The sequence below is a fragment of the Molothrus ater genome, chromosome 4 (assembly GCF_012460135.2).
Source record: "Molothrus ater isolate BHLD 08-10-18 breed brown headed cowbird chromosome 4, BPBGC_Mater_1.1, whole genome shotgun sequence".
NCBI lineage: Eukaryota > Metazoa > Chordata > Aves > Passeriformes > Icteridae > Molothrus > Molothrus ater.
This window is the reverse complement of record NC_050481.2, coordinates 66,315,689-66,321,923: the sequence shown is the minus strand read 5'-3', so window position 1 is coordinate 66,321,923 and position 6,235 is coordinate 66,315,689.

Below are 6,235 nucleotides of genomic sequence, written 5' to 3'. Positions count from 1 at the left end.
ATGTGACATTTTCACCAGAAAGCACTGGCCAGTTTCTCCAGGGAAAATTTCATGGTCCAGGATTGAACTGCTATTCAAAACAAGATGAAGATGGATTTTTCCAGGGAAGACTCCACAGTCCCCAGCCCAACTCTTTCAGAACATCTCAGAAGACAAAAGATAAGTCTCCTGCTCTGTTAACCCAAAACAAGGACATGACATTATAATCCCAGACCTCAAACCTTCAGCTTTATGTTGGGAGGGGGCGTGAGGTGGGTACAATTTAGCCATGTGGAGAGGAGAACATTTTGAAAAATCAAGAGAGCTTTCATGAAATAGAAAAACAGTTTCTAACAGAGCTGCAATTAAAATCATGCCCAATCCCTTGAAAACACATACTGTTTATTGAGGAAGTTACTAAGATGTGCCATGGCTCCCAGGCAGAGGTGAGAAAGAAGTCTTAACTCACCATCTACTTCTTTCATCTGAGATTTATCATCTAGCCAGACAACTTGGATCATTAGCACATCAAAGATCTTAAAACATCCCAGATGAAAAAAAGAAAAACTTCTTTAAGACCATGGTATTTCAAATATCAGCCATATATTTGTAGATTTTAAGATCATATGGAAACTTTGCAGTCACCTTCTCTGACATCTGCAGAGCATACCCCAGAGGAGGCTGCCCAGCAATTCCTAAATTATTTCCAATAAATTGTGGTTGACTCAGGGCATCTTTCTCGGAAAGACATTCAGTCTGATTTAAAGACTATAAGCAACTGAGAATCCACCACATTCTTTGGCAAGCTGCTAGTTACAAATAGGGCAAAATCTCACCAACAGGAATGGGAGTTTTGTCTGGAATCATATTTAATCAGCAGATTAAATATTCACAAAATGTAGAATTATTAAATATTCATAGGAGAAGTGGGTTGTAGTTTACTTCTTCCAGAAATCATGAGACTGTAATGATAAGTAAAGTAAGAAACTGGGGAAAATATTAACAGGTTTGAATCAGTCCGATTAAGGTGCACAAAATCCCTACAAGAGCATGAGAATGTTCATCCAAGACACATTCTTTATGGTTTTGAAGTCTAAAATCTTAGTGCTCAGAGATAGCATCTATTTAAAATACATGAGCAAACCAAGGCATAAAAAGTCTGTTCCTCTAACTTTGCTTACAGGACAGGTCTTCTGATGCCAGTAAGAGTCCTAGAAAAACATGAGCAACACTCATTCCACTAGTCAGAAATTGTTTGTATGGCAGGACTTCCAATAGAAAGGTGATTTTATCTTGCCCATTTTGGGCCAATTGCTTTGCTATACTGACAGGCAGAAGTCCTCAGTTAGCCCTACGAAAAGCAGACAGCCATAATGTAAATAGAGTTTTTATTTACTCTGAAGTCAGAAAATTCATTCCAAGAGAACAATAAATGAGGGACCACATGCATTGTTTACTTATCTTTAGGAACATTGTTATTCCCCAAGCAGGTTGACTGCTTCTCACTACTCTTGGTCGGCTCCTTTTGCAAATGCATCTCATCAGCTTCAGCTAATTCATCACTGTGGTTTGACAATAATCACTGACTCTGTTTCTAAAGATAATCTGTGTTTAAAGGCTCTGTTATATAATATGCTATAAGCCAAGAATATCTTGCAACATTTGGAAAGGTAGGGCAGTAATGTTCTGCCAGATTCCTCTCAGCATTTAAACATCATATTTTACATGCCAAAAGTTCCTTCAATTAATAATGACTTGTGAGTTTTAAGATGGATAATTTATATCTGAAAACAATTAGGGAAGGCAGTTTAGAAAAACTTATCTGTGTTTTGGGAGACGTTACCACAAAAAATGTCGCTGAAAGAGAGAGAAATAAATGGACTGAAATTCAAGGATATATCCTGGCCCCTTGGGAAAAGACAGTGATAGTTCAGAGGCAGTTTGTTTCAAAGATAATTCTGGAGAAAGAAGGATTTTTCAGAGACATCCCAGTAACAGATAAGTGAGTGAGTGGGATTGAAGAAGCAACAGAGAATAGTAGAGGCAAAGATGGGGTTTTCAGATCAGTGAAAAAGAGCATCCTAGAAAAGGGAAAAAACATAAAGCTGAAAATCTGGGACAAAAATAAGTGGAAGTATATCTAAAATATTCACAGGAGAGAGGAGAGAGGTTAGAGAAGAAGTTTAGAGCCTCAAGAAGAGCATTAGGGTGGCACCAGAGCTATCAATGAACTGGAGGCAAAACAGCATCCTCCATATTTCTCTAGCTGAGCAAAAAATGTCTGTTCAGATTGGACAAAAAACAAGGGTCAAGATTAAAGACCTTCACCATGACAAGGACCTGTCATGTAAAAGCACAAACCCCACCAGCTGTAGTGACAAAGAGCCTGTCTAGGGCCATTGGGCAGGGATTGTGCAGCAGCTGCCATGGCCCAGGTCATGCTGACCTCAGTGAGCATTCTCAATGGACACTCCACCCACCTGGTGGGAAGTCACACCACAGCTTTTCTGCAAAATCAAGGATCTGCCAAGGACCAGCAGACAGCTGTCCAAGCCCTCAGGTCAGCACAGAGATGTAGAGCTTTATATAACTCCTATTGCCATTAGAAAATAAGCCATATATTAATTATTTTTATTCTTGCTGGCATATGAGAAAACACTATTGAGGGAGCACCCCTGGTTTTCCTACCTCACAGAGACTCACATTTTCACTAAAAGAAAGGTGTTACTTTAAAATTCTAAACTTCCCCAGTTGTTTAATGACACTGTTGTTCACCTGTTGCCTGGCTAAGTTTTAGCTAATTCCTCTTTGATAGCTGCATAATTATCCTGCATATCCTGAACAGAGCAGACCTGCTCATTATGGAAGGGAGGAACACATGCAAGGTCCAGTCCCCAAAATCTGATTTCCTCGAATATTTCTCTTCCAGATGGAGGAGAGATATGGACAAACAGATTTCCCACAAGCTCAATGAGGAAAGACTTGAAGGCTCAGAAAGAGGCCACCACTGAAGTCTGCAGTGTCTCCTCCATTTCAAATAAAATGAAAAAAAAGGCCTATATTTGTTTATAACCTAAAAAGTGTGCCTGTCACCATTCTGATTCATTAATTTAGTTTTGCAGTTTGAATTAACTACAGTGAAAGACCCAAATACACCTCATAGACACTATTACCTGTAGTTTTATGACTGTTGAATAATTAATTACTGTTATTTCAGTTTCTCCAAGTGGGAAAAATCAGGCATATTAAGCCTTGGGCGCTATCAGCCACCCAATAGGTTTATATAAAGGCTTGTGAGGGAGTCAAAATATCTCATTATTTAGCTAAAAGATTCAGTCTCAAAGGGTACTATCTTTGGTTATATGGATATTTCCAAACCTCTCTGAAAAGGATGGGTTTGTAGCAACATTTTATTAAAGATAAATGGGAGAGAAAAAAAAAAGTTCTTTTGTTTAACAACAAAAGCTACTGTTTGTGTAACTAATCTACATGTCCTATAGATCTGTCTTTGGTGGTTTGGCTGGGAACTGAATTAAAACTTTAAAATTTTGCTAATGGCACGGCAGACCTGGATGTGTCTACAAAAGTGACAGAAACAACCAGTGGCAGGCAGAAAACACCACAAAGAACATCTATGATACAAAAACACCAAAAAGGGGTGGAATTACTCAAGAAGGAATGTGGCTTTGTGAACAAAGACAATGCCTCCTACATCATTGCTGCAGGTCTCTGCAAACATTCTCCACGAGGCCACATGATTGCATTGGAGAAATGCAGGTCACCAATCTCTCCTTCCAGTGAAAACAATCTAGCACACCAGAAATACTGGCTATGAGGCAGGCAAATATCACCAGAGGAATCAAATTTCCCAGAAGAGAAAAGATAAGCTGATATCTGCAATCAAACTGGAACAAACAATGGAGGTACTCACAAAGCTCAACAATGGCCAGAAAATAATTAAAACAAGATCTAAACAATTGCTGGAGCCCTCTATAAAGAATCTGAGTCAAAATTCCGTAGCTTCCCAGAAAAGGCAGAAATATGACCATGTCTTTGGGGGCAGAATGAAGTGTGTCTGAGCAGATTGAAAAACCCTGCTAACATAAATACAATTTTGATCTGCATATGAAGAAAAAACTGCAGAAAACTGCGCTGAGACAAAATAATAATTAATGTAAAATTTCATCCTTTTTAAACTATAGCAAATATTAGAAGTTTAGGGCAGAAGAGTAAAAAAAAAAACCCTGTAAGATGATTCTTCCACCTCTGCTGGGCTGCCATAGATTCTGGCACTCAGCTGTGGAGGGAATTTGAATTGACATAACACTGAGCAACAAAAGATGATGGATCACAAAGCTTCTCATTAAAATTGGGAGACCTTTTTCCACTGGAATCTTTAATGTATTTCAGCTGACACATGGGCTCAAGGACCTGGAAATAAACAACAAAAAAATTAAAAAACAGCTTTCTAAATAAGTGAAACACAGACTCATGTTATCCCAAGGACTTTCACTCAGAAAGTCCTCTCAATACTGGTGGCTCTTCCTACTCCAGCTTCTATTTGTGAAGATCAAATGAGACAGAAGGCATGTGTCAGCTCTGGGTCAGACTTTTCTGGAGGCACACACACCTCAGCCAACCTCACATCCCAAAAGACTGATTGGGGTTTATCTCTGAACAGAATCATCCTGAGCATCCCACTTTGAAAGCTGCTGCATACAGTGACTGTTTTTACCTGTAAATTCATCTCAATCTGTTTGAGGTAAAAGATAGGTAAGGGGCTACAGCTGGGTGGGGAGCATGAGAGAAGACCTTGAGTAACAGGATGGATGTCCAAGGAGTCTTGTGCAATCTCAGTTTACACGGGCTTGGATTCAGACTAAGATACAAACACTGACATAGGGATGCTTGCCCAAACTCAAACATGTCTCTTAAATCAGAAAAAAGGCCCAGGACACCTCAGGACATGGAATAAGTTGCTGTGGTGCTCCTGCTTTCCAGTTAACAGCCCCTTAGTGGGAGGAGAAAGCAGAGAGGCTGGAAGATGGTATCCATGAGCCCTGATGCTCCATCCCTGGAATGTCTGCAGCAAAGGGATTCAAACTTGGCTCACAGCTCTTCTGAGCTAACAGGGAAACAATGAAACTCAGTTCTGCTCAGTTCTGTTATTTTTTTCCTTTTCTTAAGTGAGAAATTGAAGGAGAGAAGAGAAGAGAAAAACTGGCAAGTGCAGCAAATTTAGACAACGGACCAGATAAAAGTTATTGTTGTGAAATTTCTTTGTTTAATGGCCAAGACCATTATATATCTCCGGCTGGCCAGACAAAGCATCATGTGTCTTCAGCAGAAGCTTCTCTTCTACCCAGGGAGCTGGACAGAGGAAAAGAAAATTTCAGGAAGGAGCTGGCTTGAAAAGGCATCACAGTTCAACTCAGCCTGAAGGACAGACAGTCCACCTAAGGGATTCCTGTTCACTTTTGGGAACGTGGGACACCTTGTCTGTTGTATTGTGCTGGTCTTAAAAATAGAAAATGCCCCAAACAAGGGGAAAATACACCAGAACAAGAGCTGTAGTAAAATAAAGTGAAAACTTTTAACCCTGGGGAAAGGAGCATGTCCCATCTGTGAGACCCATGGATCAGGTTTGGATGGCTAAGGCTCCCAGCATTAGGATATTTTTTTGAAATCCAGATAACACCACAAAACTCTCTAATGTCTTTGAGAAGAAGACATTTTGTATTTTCATTGCTGTATTTTCATTGCTGCTTTCTGATGGCCAAGCAAGTGTGCTGTCAATAGGAAATTGAGAGCAAAGAAGTGTGAGTTAGGTTAAACAGGTATTTGCTAAGAAACCCATTGGGAAGAAAAAATCTCCTCTTACAGAAAGAAAAAAAAAAGGTTCTATAGAAGATTCACCTCTACAAATGTTTTTCAACACACAGTTTTCTGTGGAGTTTTTTGCTTACACAGGTTTTTGACTTTACATACAAATCATAAAGAAAATGTGATACAAACTTTGGCACTGCCTGGTAAAGTAACAAGTTCTCCTTGAGAAATTTATTCCCAGAAAAAAATCAAATTCTGTTCCCAGTCCTTTCTGTTCATATGTTAATGCTGTCCTCTCACTGTAAGCACTAGCACGTGTACTTCTGTAAAGAAACAGGCAAACACAGGTACACTAATAGTGGAGATGGCCCCTGAGCCTTTTAAACTTTGAATTCTAAGTGCTTCATCGGTTTTATTAAATTCTGTATAT